The 22,243-nt window shown below is 48.9% G+C and overlaps 1 long non-coding RNA gene across 1 annotated transcript; it reads right to left on the bottom strand.

The window, feature by feature from the left end:
• Nucleotides 1-585: 585 nt before the first annotated feature.
• LOC118994829 (uncharacterized) lies at nt 586-20,546 on the bottom strand. Its single transcript, XR_005068145.1, has 3 exons — nt 20,343-20,546; nt 10,240-10,378; nt 586-1,316 (listed from the first exon to the last, which is right to left on the bottom strand). It is a non-coding gene; the product is annotated as an uncharacterized LOC118994829 (long non-coding RNA).
• Between the last annotated feature and the right edge of the window lie 1,697 nt (nt 20,547-22,243).

Here is a 22,243-nt window from a genome sequence, read left to right as displayed (position 1 = left end):
ATTCATGGAGTGTAGAAAGACCAGTCAGCCAAGAATGTGGGAACAAACGAAACGTCTGACTCACTGCCACGGTGCCTTGCTTTACACTCTTCATACCACGTAATACTATTTGAATTGCCTTGTTTGTTCATTGTTTCCTATTTCCCTTCAGTCCCATTTATTGCCGTGTAGGCCCTGTGAGATCAGACACCTTGTCTCCCAGGTAGAATGATCTGGACAGTAAGTGAATGGTGAATGTACACGGCTGACTCTTTCAGTTCCGATTCCACGTGTGGATGAAAAACGGGTTCTAGGGAAGGAACCTCACGGGGTGATCTGATCATAGATTCCTACCTGGGGAGGTCACGCAGGGGGTCCCACAACTTCTTTAGTGAAAGCCTTATCTTTGCCTTAAGCCAGCCCGTGGTTCTGCTTGTCTAGGTTGGCACACCTTCCAACCGCTCCCTTTCAGGCCCCTCCTTCTAAACCTTGACCTCATCCGAACTGTTCTGAAATCTGACTTCCTGGTTGCTTTCTCCACCTTCCTGTCATTTTCTTTACATTACCTCCTTAATCTCGACTTCGAGAAACTGCTCGCTGTTACTCTCCAAAGCATTTGTCGACCATGCTTCTGGGAAATTGTCATCGGTTTCGACTCAAATAAGGTCTTATAAAAATCCTCTGCAGGTCTGGGTGTTCTTTCATGGGCACGACCTTCTCAAGAAAGCTTCCAGTTCCAATGCAACTCCGCAGGAAGGCGAGGCCCGCTTCGAACTCGTGCAAGAACGGTCCCCCCCGAGTCCTGATAAACAGGCCTTTCTGTTTACCCATCTGCAAAGGAAGTACGTTGTCCCTCCAGCTCTCAACGTTCGGACGCCAGACCTGTGAGAGATCTCCCTGCGGCGAGCCATTCTCCAGTTCTCAGATGACGCCCACCGATGGGGTGCACAGATCCAACTCAGTCCTGGCACTGTCTACCTGGAGATAGCATCAGGCCCCCAGGTTAAAGGCTCTATCCGGCCCCCCTGGAATGCCCCCCACTTTCAGAGGCAGTTGCAAGTTCAGGTTGTCAGGGGCACATCTGACCAGCCTGCGATAGATCAGGTTTCATGACTTCCTTCTTGGGTTCCATAATTTGCTAGAATGGCTAACAGAACTCAGGGGAGCATTTACTGATTTATCGTGAAAGGATACAACTCAGAAACAGCCAGGGGGAAGAAAGGCATGGGGCGAGGCATGGGGGGAGGGGCGGCCAACCTCCCTGTGCTGTCCAGGCACAGCTCCCTGGAAGCTGGTCAAACCTCGTTGTGCGAGAGTTTTTATGAAACTATGGGAATCTACGGGAAAAAAGTACAATAAAGATTAAGTCAAAAAAAAGAAAAAGAAACAAATCATCCTACCCTTGTATAATGGAATACTACAATTAGAAAATGGGTCGACATAGAATGGGTTTTATTATTCTGATATGAGTTTTAAAATATTTTCAAATTTTTTAAAATGTGAATCTCCAGCTGCCCTCGTACTGCACTTCCCAGGAGAGGCCGAAAGCCCCAAGCCCCTGATCCCTTGGCTTTCCTGGCTACGGCTCCATTCTGCGTTATCCAGCCCCACCCCCCACCCCCCACCCCCTTAAATCACCTCATTAGAATAAACTCGGGTAAGCTTAGGAAGGGCTTTGACGAATAATAAACGGCATTCCAATCACTCAGGAAACCAAGAGTGTCAGGAGCTCTGTGCCAAGAACTAGGGGAACACAGACCACATGCATTTCTTACTACATCACAACACTGGTTTCCTAAAGCTTGATTAGTAGAAGTCTGTCCTTGAAAAATTAATCTTAATCTCAATATGCAAAAAAATAGTAATCATTCCAGTTTCTGAGTCAGAATGAAGTCACTGAGATCACGTTAATTAAGAAACTTCATGACTACCACCGTTGACTGAAATAAAAGGAGAGAGACGCCTTTTGATTGACACTAGTCTCTTGTTGTTTTAGGATGTCTAATCTTTTCTAACCAAAAGGCCAAAGTGAGGTCTCTCAGCAGGACAACGTGCCCCAGTGAGTTGGTGATGTTTGTCATGGTGTGGGAAGGGCAGAGTGGCATTTACGCCATGTACCTGTGATCCTTCATCTGGACAGCCTTTAGTCACCAGTTTTTCTTTTCTTTTGTTTTTGTTTTTTTTTTCTTTTTTTCTTTTTATTGAATATGCAGACACCTCTTCAGGGTCCCTAACTACAAAGCACGGGAAGGTGCTATCTCGGGGGTCAGCCCCTGGGGTTTTCTTCTTCCTGTCCCCAGATGCTTCCTGGACGGCTCACGTAGGAGAAGTTACTCTGCACCCTTCGGTTCCCAACAAGCCTCTTTCCTCACTCACGGAGAGCCAGCCAGACTATCTGAAACCCTCTGGTAGGAAACCAGGATCTTTCAGCAACTACGCAATGCCCTGTGTGCCCTGGTTCCACAGCCTGTCATTCAGAGTCAGCACAAGGACAGTCCACCTCACCTTTCTGCTGGAGCAGTTCGTGTGGGCTCCAGCTCGTCTCCTCATACTCTGCTTCTAGAATGAGGCATCGGAACACCTGCCATTCCTGCCTCCGACGGATCTGTGGGTTTCTCATCTCACAGGTCAGGGGCACAGTCTGCACGCTTGCATCCTGACTCCAACGTGCTGCTGCCTGTGAAGAAACCTCAAGCTCCTTCCCGTCAACAGCTGAGTTTCCCCACTGGGGACCGTGACCCTTGTGGGACCACGAAGAGCAATGCAGGCTGGGGAACAGAGGGCTTTCCAGAAACCCATCACTAGATGCAACTCAAGACCCGAAGCGCAAATCTCAGAGTAGAATCCAGTTTCACTTCTCTTTCTTCTCCTAATGGACCTTCAGAGCCAATCTGAAATTTCTCGTGGGGAGAGCAGGCCGCGTGTGTATCTGTAACAAAGAATGGTGTTGCTTTATCTGGAAAGGTTGGCTTCTCATGGACAAAAAGGGGTTCTATGGAAAGTAACCCCACAGGGTGATCTGAGGGTCAGTTCCTATCTGGGCAGGTCGTGGAGGGTAGTCAGTCACACCCCAGGCATATAACCTCTTTACTGAAAGGCCTATCTTTGCCTTAAGCAAGCCCTGTCCATTGTTTCCGAGCGCCTAGGTTAACACACCTTCGAAATGCCCTCTTTCAGGCCCCTCAAAAGAGCCTATCTCAACTACCCTGTAATCCAGTCTTCACAGGCCACCTCCAAGACAGCACATGATTTTAACTATTTCGTAATCTCACACCCAAGTTGCTTCCTCGCGCCATCAGGTAATCTTATTTCCCTCCTTAATTTATTTTTTAGGAATTTATTTATTTACTTGGAGAGACAGGGGAAGGGAGGGAGAAAGAGAGGGAAACATCAATCAGTCGCCTCTGTCACGCCCCCAACCTGGGACCTGGCCCGCAACCCAGGCACGTGCCCTGGGCGGGACACAAACCCGTGACATTTTGGTTCACAGGCTGGCACTCCATCCACTGAGCTCCACCAGCCAGGGCCTTCCTTACTTCCAAATGCATAAAAGGAGCTGCGAACTGTTATTTGGGGGAGCATTCGAGCTTCTGCTACACAGCATATGTTTGCCTCAAATAAATTCTTATACAAGTTCTCTACAGGTTTGCGTGTTTCTTACGTCAACATTCTCAAGCCGAATGTGCAGCTTCAAGAGCCCTGGGCTGTGAGGCAGAAGGAGCGGACGCCCGGGAGCCTGCTGTGCAGGGAGCTCCGGGGCAAAACAGCCACCGCATTGCCTGGCATCAGCAGCTAGTTCTCGAAATAGAAAACAAAGTTTTCAGCATTTTTTCTTTCACTCTGGTCTCCAAGGCCAGACAGTGAATTTTACAGAGGTAGAGGCCGTGGCTTACACATTTTTATCTCTTGCTAAAATAAATCCTCAGTAAGTATTTATGCTTTGATAGGTATGACACACCTGTAAGGTAGGCACAATCATCGGTGTATAAATGGGGAGACAAATAAGATTGTCTCACTGCTATGCAGACGTTTTAAATGAATTAACAAAGTACTAGGTGAATAGCAAAGGGAAGGCAAAGAGAAGAACTGACTCCCAACCTCAAAGCGAACACATCCAAAACATGCCTTGTCTCTGGTGATCAGCACTACCTTCTTTCCTGCGGGTACCAAGAACATTGATTTCCGCCTGATCTTCTCAGCTTCACATAACTCCTACCCCCACGAGGCTGCATCGTGTCTGGGTTACATCATGATGGGGTCTCAACAGCCAATGGACTGCGAGAAAGGAAACATAAGAACTTCTTGCAAAAATACAGTTTCTGAACACAGTAGAAGTTAGGATCATCAAACGAAGGCACTAGTAAATGCCCAAGAGGAAATGGAATTATTGACTGTTAACAGCGAGTCAAGCATTGTGTGAGCTCTCTGAGTGAAACACCCCACTTAAATATGTCCATTTCAACTTCCGACAGCGTAGATTTTTGCGTATATTCAAGAACGCAGAGTTTCGGACCCAGGTTCTCTGTGAGATGATCTACAGGTGGAAATGAGGAGATCTACAAACTGCTGAGTATTCCCTCCTCCCCTTTATAAAATACACAATTTAAGCTCTCCACTCTGTGTAAATTACTTTTAAATACAACACCAACATTTATGAAAATGGGAGGGACAAAATAAAATTTCTGCGACATCTCTCAATCTAATGGCACCTGAGCTATTCTGAATAATGTTTACAAATATTTGACACTCTGCAAAGGCACCGTCAGGAATTGTTTCAATGTGACTAATCGGGTAGATGGCTTCTTCTTAAGAGGAAACCCTTTTCGTCTGTGGATTATTTGGAGTGGGCATCCACAGCTGGATCAGACCATGAGTGGGCACCCCAGAACAGAATCATCAAGCCCTGAAAAACTTTGTTTGTTATTATTTTGTTTTGTCTGTACACCGGACAGTATGTGCCTCAGAATATACCACGCGTGCCCTTGCTAAGTCAAAAAACAATACTTCATTTGTGAGGAACTAGACAATTTTGTGTGAGTTTGGAAGGGAGTTTCTTAATGGGAAATTTATCCCGATCAATTAAAATAATACACTTTGATACTCGCCGTTTTCTCATCAGCTTCCCTGAATAAAGTGATGCATTGATCCCGTTTACAGCGGGGGTGGCAAACTCCTTTCCACTGGGGGCCACATCAGCCCCGAGGTTGCCCTCCAAGGGCCAGATGTAACTTTAGGACTATATAAATGAAACTACTCCTTAAGTGGGGGCAAGGAGCTTGGTGCTGCCGCCAGGTAGAAGCAAGGTGCTGGGCCAGACAAAACAAGGTGGGGGCTGGATTCGGCCCAGGGGCCTTGTGTTTGCCACTACGATTTAGAGTGTATGCAGCTAATGTAACGAATAGCATGTAGTTAGCACCTGCCACGTTTTAGATAATTGGCCCAATTAGCCATAGTCTCACCTTATGAGGTTTAGCGATAACGGGAACAGAGACTCAAATCGGTTACGGAATCACAGGAGAAGGGCACAGGCTACACGTGCCAGGTCTGGAATCCCAAACCATGCATTTGGGGTCCCAGGCCCCTGCTCCAGCTGGGGCAGACCACCTCGCCTGCTGGCTCCTTGGAGTCGGCACAGTGATGGCACGGAACTCAGGAGGCCTGAGGTTGTAGAAGGAAGGTGTGTTATACTCCCAGGGAAAGACAGGCATCCGGGCTCCAGCCAAGGCCTGCAGCCTGGCCGAGCTGTCTGGGGTCTGAGGGGCTGGGAAGGAGCACCCCCCCTTCACAGCAGAGGGCCGTTTGCTGCAGGAGGAAATGTGTGAGCAGGAATGGCCAGCTTAGGGAGCAGCCGTGTTACGGTTCTTTGAGTGGCTTTTCATCGGCTTCCTTCCTTCTAAGCACCAGCAGCAGACAAACCATCACCATGAAGCCCACCAGGCCTGTCAACACCGGCCCTTAACCAGCACCTGGAAAGTGCTGGCACCACCCAGCTCTGCCGCCACCGCAGCAGCACCCCCAGCTCGCCTCCACTGCCTCGTGTGTCTATTGTTCGCCTCCGCTTTTATGGGTTTTTTCCCATGCTCTCTCCCTTGGCTCTCTCCTACTAGCCAACAGAAAGGCAGGAAGATTGTTATCACCAGAACAGGAGAAAAGAAATCATTCTGTTTCCTGTGTAACTCCCACTCAAGCCTTGGCAGGAAGACAGAGCTAGACTGTGATGCTTACTCTATGCCTAGCCCAGTGTGTTGTCCAAGGTTCACTCGACAGTCGTACGAAATTGAGATCCAATCCTGAATCTGTCCTTAATCACCGATATTGGACACGTGATTTAATGTCTCTGTGCTTCAGGCACCTTGTCTTGGAAGAGAGATAAAAAAAAACTACATGTTAGAATTATTGTGATAATAGATGGAGGGGGGGAGAGGCTGGCACGGTTCCAAGACAGCTGAACCTGCAACCCAGCCTAGAGGTAACTGAGCGTGGGCACCCTGCCGTCTTTTCCAGCTGGCTGCCCTTGAGGCTAGGTCCCTCTCTGACTGCTGATGCCTGAAAATGTGGAGTCTCCTGGCAAGAAACAGTGAAGGAACCAAGAGAATGGACCATGGGAATGATGGGGAGAGACGTGGGAGGTTTGATAATTGCCTGTGGGCAAAAAAAGGTGAATTTTGTCATTTGTGAAAGACTAAAAACTGAAATGCTGCTTGTTTCTACTGGATACAAAGCAGGAAACAATATCATTCCAAGTATCTTAAACACAAAGATTTCATACAGGGAACTGGGTGCTTACAGACCCTTTGGGGGGGCTGATGGACAAATTCTGGATGGCACCTACAACAGGGACTTCCAGAATAATGCAAACAAATTCCCCAGGCCAGCTGCTAGCCTAAGGCTCCTACTAAAGCTACAGGTTCAAGATCCACTCCCATAGCTCCAGATGCCAGGAGGCCAGGGTCCAGGAGCCTCCACAGATGCTCGGCTTTGCAACTCAAAACCCAGGAACTTGAAGAAAGCACACTGTAGCGCTGCTGCAGGACCACCTCGCCGAGAAGGAAATTAAGATACCTTCACCTCACTTCAGCCTTCACAGGTAACCCATAAGATATATAATCAGCAGAAGTAAATTCTCATTCAGAATCCTAGCTGCAAGGGAATCAGGCACCCATCACTTGTAAAGATGTTATTTATTTACTCTTAGAGAGAGGGGAAGGGAGGGAGAAAGAGAGGGAGAGAAACATCAATGTGCAAGAGCTACATTAATCGGTGTGATGCCTCTCACACACCCCCAGTGGGGGACCCAGCCTGCAACCCAGGCAAGTGTCCTGACTGGGAATTGAACTGGTGACCTTTTGGGTCGAGGGCTGGCACTCAATCCACTATCCACTGAGCCAGAACAGTCAGGGAAGGCATACTTTCAGGTAATCAACATCTCTGTCTAGAAGAACAGTGAAATGAAAATTGAGCGAGCAATCCACAACACCCATTGCTTCTGACACATTTGAATTCCACAGGTTTTGACTTTGACTTTGCCAAATTTCTCCTCACCACCCTCTCGATCTATTTTTCAGTGTCCAGAACCTGAGACCTTATATAATCAGGTCATTTTTTTTTGGACCTCCTACCATTTGGATAAAAACATCCTATCTCATTTTAAAGTAAATGGGTATTTACCTTTTCTCTTTGGTAATATATGATTTGACCTATTTTTCACATATGAATTTCAAGGTCTAACTCTGATAAACTTCAAGTTTAACTTTAAAAATTAGTGCAATGTGCAGTTCAGCTTATACAAATTACATGAGACAATCTTTTCTTTGGCTACTCACACACAGTGGTATTAGTGACCTTCAGACGATACGGGGGGAGCGAACAGGGCTGAGAAATTCCTTGTTTCATTATAGGATTGCCACAAAGAGGGATTCTTTAATGTCAACAGATTTCTATTTTTATTCATCTCTAAGTGAATTGGTGTTCAGGTTTTGTTTTTGATGACCCAAAACTTTAACAAGAAGAATATTAATAATAAAAGTGAACATTCGACTTTCTTTCAATTTAGTCACGGACACGAGACATTTGCACAGTAATCTATGCCGTAAACCTTTTTGTTTTAATTACAGTCTCATTTATCTTCTGCCTGTTACCTTAATTTAGGAAATTTTCTAACTTATACAATGATGGCCACTTTAATTTCATTTTTGCCCCCATAAACACCAATTCTTTTGAAGTGAACCCAGAAATCGTTTTCTCTTTTTAAACATGTAAATCCCAAATATCACTAACATGCTTAAAAATAACATTAACTCCTCCACATAAACATTGAGGCAGTGTTTGCATTTCTCTATTTAAAAACAAACATTTTATCATGTAGAATTTTGAGTATCCCTCAAGGAGACAAACTATCGCAATAACCTCCTCTGTGTGTATTGCCCCAACAACCGTCAACCACAGTCTGTCTGGCTTCCCCTCTGTCCTGACAGCTTGCTCCCCCTCACCCTGTGCTTTTGAAGAAAATTCCAGACCTCGCATCATTTCTGTAAATATTTCAATACATACCTGCAAATAAGATTCTAACATAACCATAAAACCAGTATCACATGTAACAAAATAATACTTCCTTAGACAGTGTTCATATTTCCCGATCTCATAAATGTCATAAGCATTTTCGCAGGTTTTTTTTTAAATAGGATACTTTTTAAAAAATAGCTTCTAAAGAAGTTCCACCCATTACAATTGACTGATGCCCTCGAATCTCCTCTGATCTTCTAGGTCCCTTGCGTATGCCTCTTTTTTTCTTGTAACACATTTGGTGAAAACGCTAGACTGCTTTCCCCATGGCTGTTCCCACAATCTGGATTTTAGTGATTGTAGTCCCGTGATGTAATGTAACATGTTTCCCTGTCCTTTGTATTTCTGACTTATCAGTAGCTGGATCTTGGAGATTGATTATACTCAGATATTTTTATCAAGACTATATTATAGGGGTACGATGTTTGTCCACTCGTGGTAAGGGTATAAAATATCTGGTTGTCTCTAGTTTTGTGACATTCGTATTCATTCATGTTTAACACCTAGATTCAGCAATTCATTAGTGGTTACAAAATGGTGATATTCCTTCCTTCTTCAGTTATTAGTTGGAATGTTTCCATCGTGAGAACTTCCCTCTCTCCTGCTGGGCTGTTTCACGGCACGACTCATATTTGGAAAGGAAAATCAATGCTTGATTCTTCCCCCTGTTTATCAGTTCTCAAATAACAAGTTTGCTTCTTGGCATCCTCTGATGATGACCAATTTATTTTTACTTTTTAAACTTTCCTTATAAACTCACCAATTTAAACATACTTGAACTATTTCCATCCATCGTGGTAATTATTCTTATTGATGTTTATTATTTCTCATCTTTGGTGGAATAAGCCCTTGAGTTCTTCTAATATGATGCTAGTGATCTTTCATGCCTTTCTTGCTATGTGATATGACGGATTTTCTACATTCATACTATGTACCATGCATGGCATCAGCCACTTCTCCCAGGGAACTTTGGTTTCCCTTTAGTGAAAAGTGGTGTTACAGCCCGCACTCGAATGTTGGGTATGTTTCACTGCTACTGGCTGTCCCATTACCACAAGATTCTCAATCTATTATGTAGTTTTCTTGTTGAATGGGGACCCAAGTAAGGGCCGCACAACATTTTTAGTTGGTATCTATGCTGAGTCTCTTGGGCTCCCCCATTCCTTTTCCCCCATGTGGGATTGTTGTTGTTGAAGAAGAAGAAGAAATCAGAGGATTTGTTCTTTGGAGTTTTCTGTGTCTGAGTTTCACTGATTGCATCCCTTCGTGTCTTTTAGCATATCCCTCTTTCTTGTTTTCCTATAAATTGGTAGCTGGAGTTAAATGATTGATTAAACCAAAGCTTTGTTGACTTTACTTTTTCCCTTAGCTTTCGACCCCTTCAAGTTTTATATAACAGAGGAAATACATTTGATTCACGTATCCAAAAGCATCAGTAAGTTTCAGAGAGAAGGTGGTGGTAGAAGCACCCCGCCCAATATCTATGTCTATAGATTTAGTTTAAATGACCCACCCAATATTGATTGCTATACATTTAGTATAAATGATCCACCTGGAAGTCCTATGGAATAAAAACAAGGACCCAGAGATAAAGAAGACTGGAAAAGGCACACCATCACGTGCAAAAACGCCTCTCGTCTTTCAACGCAGCACTTTCTTTGCTTTCCCCTAAACCACTGCGACAACTGGACGTCTGACCTGAACAGCAGCCCTCGGTGGCCTCTCGCCCACTCCATCACCTTCAGGATCTTCTGATGGAAAACAATGAAAACGTTCATTTTAGAGAAAGAATTTAAGCAGCCAGACCTGTGCCTCTTATGGTTCTTCTCTGCTGCAACTGAAAATAAACTTGGTTAACCGGAGCTCTGCTAAAAAAAAAAAAGCCTTCATTCTTTATAAATATATTTTGTTATCAGCCTTCATGAAAGCTGTGAGGTACTAATCCGGGGCAGGTGGTCTGGGGTAGGAGGATGTGTGGGGGAAGGGAGCGGGAGAGGGCAACTCCCAATTAACTGGTTAGGATCTTGATCCGAGATCTCCATGTTAAATGGACTCTCAGAGAGTATGATGGAGAAAAGGTGTCCTTATCGACCAATGATTTCACAATGTAACTAGAGCAATGAACAGGTGTTAAATTTGAAGGGGACGGAGGTCCTGCAGCAGCCCAAACTTAGCTCAGACTGTCATTGGAAGCAGAAGTCCGTCACTTGAGCAGCACATTTCAACGCTAAGCTGAGTGAGTCCAACACAGCAGGAGAGAACCTCATTCAGTGGGCTCAGAGCCTGTCCCTGAAACCAGCATGGTCCAGCATCATTGGTGCTGCCCGCCCGCCCGCACTCAGTGGGCGATGTGGTGAAGGGAGGAAGGAAGTGTCCTGAGCAGGGTAGTCCTGTGGGTGAAACTGAAGCCTGCACACCAGCTCTGCTTGTATGCGGCCCCTGCGCCCTGGAGTTATGAGGCCACCTTTCCCCAAGCCTCTGCCATGACCAGGGCCTAAGGAACCCTGATGAACCCAAGCATGGGAGCAGCCTCTGCCCGCTTCTTGTGGGTGGAGCTCAGAGTGGCTGAAGCAACAGGCATCCGGCAGGGGAGCCCTGGCTGCCTTGATGTCCTTGGTCCTTCCATCTCTGGCTTCAGCAGCCCATTCCAGAGAGCCGGGTCTCTGCCTCAGTTTCACTCCAGTTTCTTAGTCGATTGCACCCCCACTGGGTTTCCCGTGGCTGGACCCTGACACTTTGCTGTGGATGGTGAATCCAGGCCTCCTGCATGCAGCCAGGGGACAGTATCCCGGGAGCTGCCACCACCCCTATCCCTCCCTCAGGGGGAAGAGCACTAACAAGACCACAAGTCTTGGATTCAAGCTTGAGTTCTACATATTTCATTAAATTTAGTGATTAAACTACCCTCTGCACCTTGGAGCATTGTTAACTAAAAGGAAAGTAGAATGAATTCAACGGGGCTGGCTCCCTCCTGCCCAGGACTTGTCTTCCCACTAGCTTTCTAAGTGCTACGTGTTTCTCTAAGAATGTCCAGGGAGAAACCAGACGCCTTGCTCTCCATATGGCTAGCTCCACAGGGTTTACGGGCACAATGACATTGAGGAAGGAGCCTCCCCTGCAGCTGCCCCCACATGGCCACCGGGCCCCGCGTGAGTCACTGCATTGGTCAGCGATGTGGCTGAGAACACCCCAGAGCAGGTTGAATGGCCAGCGGCATAGCAGGAGTCTGGCTAGGCCCCCACATGCCTGTCAAAGGGAGGGGGAGACCGTGGGTGACTGACTCTTCAAATCTCGGACACAATGGCACACCCAAGGAAGAATTTCACATGCACACAGGGTGAAAACATCACAGACCAAATATGGGTGTCGTTTGGCTCAAGCCACTGCCCCTGGAACACTGTCAACAAAGCCACTTTTAAAAACAATGAGCAGATTTGAACATAACTAACTACACCTACGTAATGTGGCCAAGCAGCAACGTGACCCACCTCACAAGGCACCCAGCAGAGCCAAGTGGATACAGTTAAGACGTTTAGAGAAGGTTGTCTGAAAAGCAAACAGAAAAGCATACAGTTCAAAAATGTAGTTTGATGTCCAACACATTGCATACAAATCAAGAGAAATAGAGGCCCCCAACAACTAATATATATCTTTATCTACAAAGCAGTTTAATACTAGTACAAACATTTTGGTCAAATCTACTAAAATGTACAATAAGGAAATCTTTTGACCAAGTAATATCTTATCTAGAACTTTAACCACAGTGATAATCATGTACCACCCAAAGATATGTAGGGTGGGGCAAAAGTAAGTTTAAAGTTGCTTCTGTAGAAAATAATAAAATAACTAACAAATAACAACACAAGAATAAACTCTGTGTTTCTCATACTTACAACGGTAAACTCACTTTTGCCCACCCCTGAATGTATGAGAACATTCATTTCTGGATTGTTTATAAATGCGAACATTTAAAAACAGCCCACATAACCACCAAGAGGAGTTGGCTAAATAAATTATAACACACACATAAAATGAAATACTCTGCAGTTACTAATAAGTGCAAGTATGCATGGAAGTGAAAAAGACGCCTGGATGTGTTGCTAAGGGGGGCGAGCATATTGTAAGACAGTGCACATAAAACTAGCCCATCTCTGGGATAATAGGATGCGTGGCTGGGTGTCCAGAGGAGGAGACCTGGAAGGACATTTGCCAAACAGTCACTTTTCCTAGACCTCAGAAATGGAAAGATTCCTACTTTCCACTTTCTGTATGTCTATATTTTTAGAAATTCTTATTTACATGAATATTTATTATTTTTATGATTAAAAATGAACAAGTTTTTGTCTCTTTGTAGTTTGGGGCTTGGTGTTTGGGCTATGAAGACCTAAGCAATATTTCAAATCTGGAACTAGAAATGAGAACAGAGAGAACTGAAACCTCCAGGGAAGGATTCTCTCCTTAGCTGTACTTGGCAACTACTACTGACATGAGCACGGATTTGCCGGGAGCTTTCGAACCAACAGCTGCAGATACACGTACTGTAGATAATCCACTATTTTTTTTATTTGAGGTTTCTGAAAGAAATGGCGGGTTTATCGTATGTTTACATGACTCCTGTTCTTCAAGTTCACTGGGAAATTTTTATGTTCATTTTACAGTTGGGTCTATGAGTTTTTCAATTAAATGGTCAACTTATTTCAAGGAGAAATTCTCTAATGGTGTGTCTCGGGGCTTTGACCTTAATGCAGTGACTCGTTGTCTCATCTGTACAAAGCTCGCAGGTTTTCCAACCAGTTCTGCTGCTATAAGCATCCCTTGAGGTACCATGCACAGCATCCCACAGCGGTGCTTTGGGACGAAGCGGGGCAATGCCTGAGATCGGGCTCGATGGCTGCCCGCGGGCTACCCAAAGACCTCCCAGGAGGACTCGGGGCTGGGTCGGATTTCCACAGCACACCGACCGTGGCTCCATCTGTCCTGCGTCCGCTCACTGCCTTACGGAAGATGCTACGAGTAACTTGTATGGCCAGAGAATTAATTTGCGAAGAGAATGATCTGTCGGTGAAATCAGGTAACAGGCAGGATAGCATGTGAGGGCCTTCTCTCCTTTTGAATAAACTCACGGCGAAGGAAGTAGTATCGGAAAGGCACACCGAAACATGGTTTCACCACAGGAGCAGGAAGTATGCGATCCAAGCGCGGGATGGCATCTGGCCCCGGAGCCTGGCGCACCCACAGTGCGGTTCCATCTTCCCAAAGGCCCACATGCTGCTCCGCACCATTCAGCCAGGACATCCTCTCTCAAGGTCATTACCAACTTCTGGCACCCGATCCCCCTTTTATATCCCCCTTCTGAAACAGAGTATATCACAACAGATTAGATTTCTGTCGCTTGTTTGTTTGTCGTTTCCAATCATATTCTATTTCCGACGTCCGATGCCTGCAAAGCCTACAGGTAGACCACTTCCGACTGTGCTCTCGCAGGAGGCTGATCACAGCCCTTCCATGCAGATTCCATCAGCTTTCTTCAAAATGTTGTAGCCAGGGTGGGACAGGCCATGCTGAGGGAACAAACAAATCAAAGTCTCACTAGGGTAGCACAACGACAATTTACTTCATAATCTTGCAAAGTCCAATGTGAGGTGGTAGGGTCCCCGTCCATCTGGTCAACCCAGATCCAGGTTTCATCCATCCCATGATCGCAGATCAGCAGGTGGCTTCAGGATTACTGCAGCAGAGGCGGCAGGGGGCGAAGGGCACGGGACCGAAGGGCACAGGGCCGAAGGGCATGGGGGCAAGGGGCACAGGGGAGTGAAGAGGCGAAGAGTCTCCGCCAGAGTGAGGGCTGGCTTCCCACGCACATTTCATTGACCTGAGCTAGTTGCATGACCACGCTAACTGCAGAGGAGGCTGGAAAATAGAGGAGGCCACTGGATTATTTGCAGAGTGCTGGCTTCATCTGAAACAGAAGCTACCCTATTTCCAGGCCTTTACAAGCACTTTGCTCTTCCCCCCTTACACCAGCAGTGGCTGTCGTCAGGGTATTTGATGCTTCAGGACTGTTCTCTTAACCCCCTTCTACCTTTACTCGTCAGTATGATTCCAATCACGTACTGAGAGTCTAAAAGTCTGGGTTAGACTGGAATACAGTGCGTAACCTAGTAATGGAGGCCTGACATGAATAAAAGCCATAGTAGAGTGCTCTATGGCAGTCACACAAAACAACGTGTACCATACGCAACTAGTATTGTATCCATTTAAAGACAAATAGAAAAGTTAAACAGAGACTAGACTGAATGTACAGATCAAGCTCTGGTGGAGAAGTAATTCCATTGTTGAAAATATGGGAAGTGAACTTGGAGGAGGCAGAATTTTAACTCTTCCAGCAGCTCTTGAGAGGCAGAGAAGTTTAGCATGAAGCCAGGCAGGGGTATGAGATTGTGTTGTCTTGAGGTGGCCGGGTAGGGCCAGGTGAGTAAACGGCTGGAGATGGGCTGACAAGGTGAGCAGAGGTCTCAAATGCCACTCGGCTGACCTGGACTTTGGTCTAAAGGCAACGGGACACGCTGCTGGTGTAGGGCAAAGGACAAGAAGTAAACCCCCTTCAGAGAGATAACTAACCGAGGGGTGTCCTGCAGCCGCTTGCTACACAGAAGGTGCTTACCCCTGACGTTCTGTCTGCTGCTAGGAGCCTCCCAAATTTGAGCCTCCAGAAGTGTCCGTGGCCACGGAACATGCCCAGATGTGCCCACCCTAGACCTGGCGTCACTTCTCCAAATAACTCGTGTCTTCGCTACATCACGTCAGTGCACCAGTAGACACCATAGGCTCTGCCTTCGGACCAAGCCCTGAACCCGACCACAGCTCCAGGGTCAGGGCCACCTCTGCTCCCCGCCTGCAAGTTACCTGCCAACTCGGACGCGTAACGTGTTCTCCTAAGTGAACGGGTTGGGCTGCAACACCTGCCACCAGAGTCCTTAACCCAGTGGGACTGAGTGAGGTGGACAAGCAACTTGTACGCTGGCTGTGGGTCCACTCGGGGCGGGGGGGGGGGGGTGGAGACAGGTCTCCTCCCGGGCCAACTTGCACGTCCTTGGAGTGGCTTGGGGAGATGAAGACTTGATGCTCATCTTGAGAGCCAAAGAATGGTGTCACACACTCAGAAAGACTTGAAGAGTTACGACATCTGTGCCACCTCGTGTTGCTTTGACAGAATTCTTTCCGGAAGCTTAAAAAGGGGAGCAGCGTGCAACGTGGCTGTGAAAGTAGCAGCCAGTTCACTTCGGGGGCTCCCAAGGGCCCTATTTTACAAGAAGCCTCCCCCCAACAGACCACGAGCCTCTGGGTTTGCTGCCGGGTCTGTGAGGCCACACCACCCACCACCTCCAGGAAGGACTGAGGGGCCGGGCTTGCCTTTCCCTGTGTCAGGGCTGTCTCTCTGTCTGTCTCCTGAGATTTGGGTAAGAAGTTCTCCACAAAGACAACAAGAAAGGGGAGGTGCGGGGGTGGATGAGAGAAAAGGAAGCCAGAGAACCGTCCACGTTTTTGTGCAAGAAGAAACAAAATCCTTCTCTTTGCCCTTCTCGAGCTGGCCTATTTTTTTTCCACCTGAAAGGTAGGGATGTTAGGAACTTCCCCAGAAACTCTGATTCGGGGTATGTTTCCATTTGTACATCGGTGTAGAGGCAGGGGAGGGGGCAATAACTGCATTTTAAATGCCCAGATGTGGTTCTGACTCACTCGAAGGACACATTAGGGATGAGTGCACCAGAGAAGAGGGCCCGCCCCGGAAGATTCTGCCCACTGATCAACATTCCTTCGAGGAAAGTCATCTACCAGCTGCGCAGAGCTTCAAGATCCACAGGGGTCCCCAAGCCCTCAGAACACCAGCCCAAACGCATCAGCCACAGTCTTTATCCGTCGCAGCTGTGACCTGGAACACTGACTTGAATTTCAATGACCCCCTCCTTCCCACTGTCAGCCTCTCCCGACTCCCACTCTCTCGCCAGATATGTGCTGAGCTTCTGCAACGTGCCAGGCCCCCAAGCAGCAGAGCCTGGGGCCAAAGCAGAGAACAGAGCAGACGGGGCACCTTCCCCCATGGAGCACGCAGCTGGAGGAGGAGACACAGAGTAACGGGGACCCCAGACAGCCACCTAATATCAGGGCAGTGGTTGACACGAGGTATGTGACAGAGCCTGCTTCCACTCAGGGCACCCCCAAAGTACAGCCAACCCCTGGAAGGGGTGTTTCAGCTGAGAGGGGAAGGGCCGTAAGAATGGGTGGGCACAGGGCTTTGGGAAGGAAGGTTAGGGGACTGGGAGAAAAGGGGGGAGTGTGAATTGCCAGCTACAAACTAGCCACAGGGATACAAAGTACAGCATAGGGACTATAGTCAGTAATGTGATACTGCCTGTGTCTGGGGCCAGGTGAGTGCTGGGCTGCCGGGGGCGGGGGACTACTTCATAAGTTACATAAATGTCCCTACGCTGTACACCTGAAACTGACGCAATATGAACTGTCAACTGTATTTGAAAGATAAGAGGAACTTTAAAAAAGAGATAGGCAAATAACAAAGTGAAATAGCCACATCCAATCACCGCGGTGAGACTTGAGTTTCTGATAATGTACTTGCCCAGTGTGTGCCCGGCAAGTTGTGAGAACGGCATTCTGATGAAACCACGTGACAACGTGGGCGAGTGCAGAATTATCACCAAAGCCTGGTGGTTAGGGAAGACCACGCCGATGCCTCTGAAACACAGACAAAGACGTGAATCCTTTCAGGATTTTGGGCTCTACCCCCCAGCTCCACCCCAGAGATTTGCCACTGATTTTCAGGGGGACCAGCGGCCAGGGGGGTGGGTCCCCCAGGTGCCAGGAGCAGGGCCAGGAGAGCGGGAGGAAACCGGGCAGGGGTGGGGAAGGAGAGGAAAACGGATCTCAGCATTTGTTAGGCATGTAGTTCGAAAATAGCAGGGAGTCTAAGAGCAGGTATGGAACCATCGGCTGCAGCCCGTCATCACCAAAAAGGTAGGATTCTGTCCTAAAAAGTGTGTGCCAACGCCCCTGCCGCCGATTCACACAATGCTACACGAAGGTCGCCGTGCCCTCAATCAGAGTCATAGCATTCGGTGTGGTTACCCCCAAACACAATCTAAAGTGTGTGAAGGACCCACGAGCACAGGCAGCGGTGTGGGGACTGACTGTGGGAGTGGGGGGTGGGCTGGGGGGGGAGGGCAAAGCAGGGGACACTGGGACAACTGTAATGGAATAACAACTAAAAAAGAATAAAATAAAGGATCCTTGAACTTTTGCAGCTATTAAGAAAACTTCCTTATGAGCAACTCGTATGTCTTTTTTGGTGATGCCTGCCGGGGTCCCCAGCCGGCCTTGGGTGCCCCCANGAGTGCAGAATTATCACCAAAGCCTGGTGGTTAGGGAAGACCACGCCGATGCCTCTGAAACACAGACAAAGACGTGAATCCTTTCAGGACTTTGGGCTCTACCCCCCAGCTCCACCCCAGAGATTTGCCACTGATTTTCAGGGGGACCAGCGGCCAGGGGGGTGGGTCCCCCAGGTGCCAGGAGCAGGGCCAGGAGAGCGGGAGGAAACCGGGCAGGGGTGGGGAAGGAGAGGAAAACGGATCTCAGCATTTGTTAGGCATGTAGTTCGAAAATAGCAGGGAGTCTAAGAGCAGGTATGGAACCATCGGCTGCAGCCCGTCATCACCAAAAAGGTAGGATTCTGTCCTAAAGAGTGTGTGCCAACGCCCCTGCCGCCGATTCACACAATGCTGCACGAAGGTCGCCGTGCCCTCAATCAGAGTCATAGCATTCGGTGTGGTTACCCCCAAACACAATCTAAAGTGTGTGAAGGACCCACGGGCACAGGCAGCGGTGTGGGGACTGACTGTGGGAGTGGGGGGTGGGCTGGGTGGGGAGGGCAAAGCAGGGGACACTGGGACAACTGTAATGGAATAACAACTAAAAAAGAATAAAATAAAGGATCCTTGAACTTTTGCAGCTATTAAGAAAACTTCCTTATGAGCAACTCGTATGTCTTTTTTGGTGATGCCTGCCGGGGTCCCCAGCCGGCCTTGGGTGCCCCCAGAAGATTCAGATTCTCCTCCCCCCACCCCCTACAGATGTCCAGACAGCATCTTCCCTAAAGCACCTCTGCAGGACCTGCGGGGGACCTCCGACCCCGCCCCCCACCCCCGCCCTGTGAGTTCCTGATGCGACGTGGTTTCACATCCTCCCTGCCCCGTCACCTTCCTCTGAAAGTGTTTTGACTTGTCTTCACCGCCCCTAGAGTGTGGCGCACAAAACAGAATCTAGTTCCCCAGACACGGCCCTCCCCCAGGAGCCCGCACCCCTCCATGCCAGCTGGCGTCCTCTGTCCACGTGCCCTAGGACACACAGGGACCTTTGTCAGCATGACCTTTGCAGCTAGGTCGCCCATGTGTGTGGACAGAAACCCAGACGTCTTAGCTTGTAAGTTGGGGTTCTTCCCCTGCACCACCCAGGACTGCGTCTCTGGGGCACCGTCCTGAGGGGGCAGGGAGGGGTGAGTGGGCACAGTGCTGCCGGGATGCTGCTCCGGAGTGAGACGGAGTCCAGCTGGAGATGCCCCCCCTCCCTCGCCACCACCGCCTCCCCTCGAGGGCTGCTCCAACGTCCTCTACGTAGCAGAAGCAGGCTCCCCAGCTGCTTGGGACACATGGAATCGCTCCTGCTCCCAGCTGTGATCCCCAGGGCCCGGCAGCTGTTCTGCGCCATAGGAACCAGCCACCCTCCAGACAGACACCATGTGCTCCCCGGCCCCTCCCCCGCCCCCTGCGCCTGGGGACAACATACAGGTGTCTCAACTGCTCTCAGAGTCACATGCAGCCCTGGGAACAGTAGGGGGATTTGACACAGTGACATTCAATGCTTAAGTGAGCAGCAAAAATTAGAGAAATTTCCCAGGGGAATAGAACCGGCAGGAGACCCATCCGCCCCTGGGGTTTTTTTTGTTTGTTTTTTTTCTCACACAGCGAAAATTTCTCTTCTGCTGTGAAACAGTTTGCAGGACTCGGCCCCCACTTCCCTCAGTGCAGTTTTCCCTTTAACATGTTTCAGGGGACAGGTGAGGGGGCACGGAGGCCCCACAAGTGCAGCGTGCTCAGGCATAGGCAGTGAGCGGGGGGGCCTTGCAGCAAACCTGCCAACGGCAATCACACCCTGGTCACGCTGGCTGTGGACGACAGCCCCCTGTGCATAGACAAGCACACATGTGCACACTCGGACACACCCACAGTAGAACCATCACGGCGTCTAACCAGGGCTCCGGCCACCAGGAGTTCCCCGTTCATGGGGCCGTACCAGAGTGGCAGTGATTCATCATACACCTCACTTAAAGCCAAGTAACTCTTAGGAGGCTCCTGGGAGGATTCGGGTTATTCACTATCAGAGTGAATCTTAACTCCTCCACCATCCGCCTTCCCCACTCCCATTAACTCCGGGTTCTGCGAGCTGCCAGCCTCCTGGATTCTCATTATTCCTGCTCACATTCATTAAGGGTGTGGGGCTAATGAGGAGAAAGCGTGCCCCGGCACCCAGGAGACCGCTGCCTGCCGCAGAACAGGGTGTAAGCACTCCGTTGTTCTGCAGCGGGAGTGTGACTTCTGCCAGCTGTGGGTGTGCATGCAGAAGGACGCTTCCTGCAATGGGTTTTCCTCCCATTATAGGGGCATTTTCGAGAACATTCCAAATGCAGCACCCATGAGGCCTGTCACGGGGCTCCTGAATACGCCGCTCACCGTGACAAGCATCAGACTGGCGGCAGACAAGGAATTCGTGGTCTGGCAAAGCCTGAGTTTAGACACTCCTGGGGGCTTCTGCTTGGTTCCACGGCCCAGAAAGGGCCTCGCCCATAGGCCCTCGGACGGAAGGAGGCCAGAGGGCCAGAAGCCATCTTTGTTCTCCAGCCCCCGGAGGAAGAAGAAGGAGAGAAATGAGGGCCAGGAAGCCCAGGCAGGCCTCTCTGAGAGCCGCTGTGGCTGCCCTGCTCACTGAGCATGCGGGCCAGAACCCCTGCCTGGGCCATACAGGCCACCCAGGCCGGGCGCCACAGAGCTGTGCGGGCATTCGGAGGGGAAAGCACCCTTGTCGAGGTTTATTTGAGCTTCTAGAAATCCCGAGGCCCGCCGAAATGGTCTGCTCTCTGTGTGTATGTTCCAGGCTGTCCCCAGAGAAAAGGTAGAGTCAGTCGGGGCTCACCCACGGGGTGCAGGGCAGGGTGCAACCTTCGGCTGTAACCTGCTTCACTTCCTCCTTGGTGGCCAGCTATGCTTCTCCAGGGGTGTGTGTGTGTGAGAGAGAGACAGACACAGAGACAGAGAAAGAGATACATGACTCAACACAGCTAACGATGGCCAGGGTAGCAGAAGGGACCAAGCTGCAAACCGCTGAACTTGGACCTGCCATTCACGCCACCCCTCGAATACCCAACACTGGCCACAACACTGATGCATGTGTGCACACATGTGGACACATATATGCTCACATGAAAACTGAGTAAGCGAACGACCCCCCCACCATCACCACGTCCCTCCTCCTGCTCTCTGGAAGGACCTGGAAGCCCAGGACAGACGCGTGCTCAGTGAGGGTTCCTGACCACCTCTGCCATTGTCTTCCCCCCCACCGCCGAGGCTGACCTTATGCATGCTCAGCGGGCTGGCATTCCGTTCTATGACAAACAGCATCATTAGTGCGCCATGGCAACCGTCCTGTGTACTCCTGCAGGCCTGTGGGTGCAGAGAGGTGTCTCACTGGTCAGAAACCTGTATCAGTGCTCTTAGTCCTGGATCCTTAAACTGCTGAACTGGTTTTTCCCTTCCGTCTGGGAACCTCAGGAAGCTAGAGACGGACAACGGCAGAGTTTAGACCCTCTCTTCAGTAAACAATCTACTTCCATACAAGAAGACAGATCCCATCCAGCAGCATCCTACCATCCTCTGTAATTGCGCCATTGACCCAGATAACCTGTGTTCCTGGAAAATCCCAGATGGACTGTGCCAAATAATGCAAAAACACACTCACGTTACCCCAAAGCATAGACATCTTTGAATAAAACCGTTCTCATTTTAACTCATTATTAAAATAGGAATTTAAATGCTTAGCCTTCTGTCCTGGCGGTTGTAGGTTGATACAAGCAGATTGGATGGACCCCGATTTGGTGTCTATTTTTACAAAGTTAAAAGCTCACGAAAACGAAGGAAGGGGGCCTCCGGGCTTGCCTGCCCACGCTGGCAAGATGGAAGCGGCATTCAAAACATTGTCTGGATAATCCAGTGTCAAGACGGGCTCCACAGACAGGAAATCATGTAAATATTCAGAAAGAGATACAAATTAATTCACAAACTCTCACTAGTGGATATTGGTCACCGCATTTAGCAATCTGACCAGTCTCTACAGGCCGGTATCAACTCAGTCTCAAATTCGGACGGGTCGGTCTCTGAGCTACAGAAGCAGTAAATCCCCCACCACGGAGGTGTCCCCGCCCCAGCTGAGCCACGTAATTGAGCCCTCTGGGTAGATGGCAGTCCCAGGAAGTCCCCAAAGGAGAAAATGCCTGAGGACCTGAAAAGAGAAAGTGTTTCGCACCTGCTGGCCCAGCAAGAGCCATTTAAGCTTGAGTGTCAGTAAAGGATGGAGCCAA

This window comes from Sturnira hondurensis, unplaced genomic scaffold (genome assembly GCF_014824575.4).
Source record: "Sturnira hondurensis isolate 20B ecotype Veracruz unplaced genomic scaffold, ASM1482457v3 Scaffold0009719, whole genome shotgun sequence".
Classification (NCBI taxonomy): domain Eukaryota; kingdom Metazoa; phylum Chordata; class Mammalia; order Chiroptera; family Phyllostomidae; genus Sturnira; species Sturnira hondurensis.
This window is presented reverse-complemented; position numbering and strand designations above follow the sequence as displayed.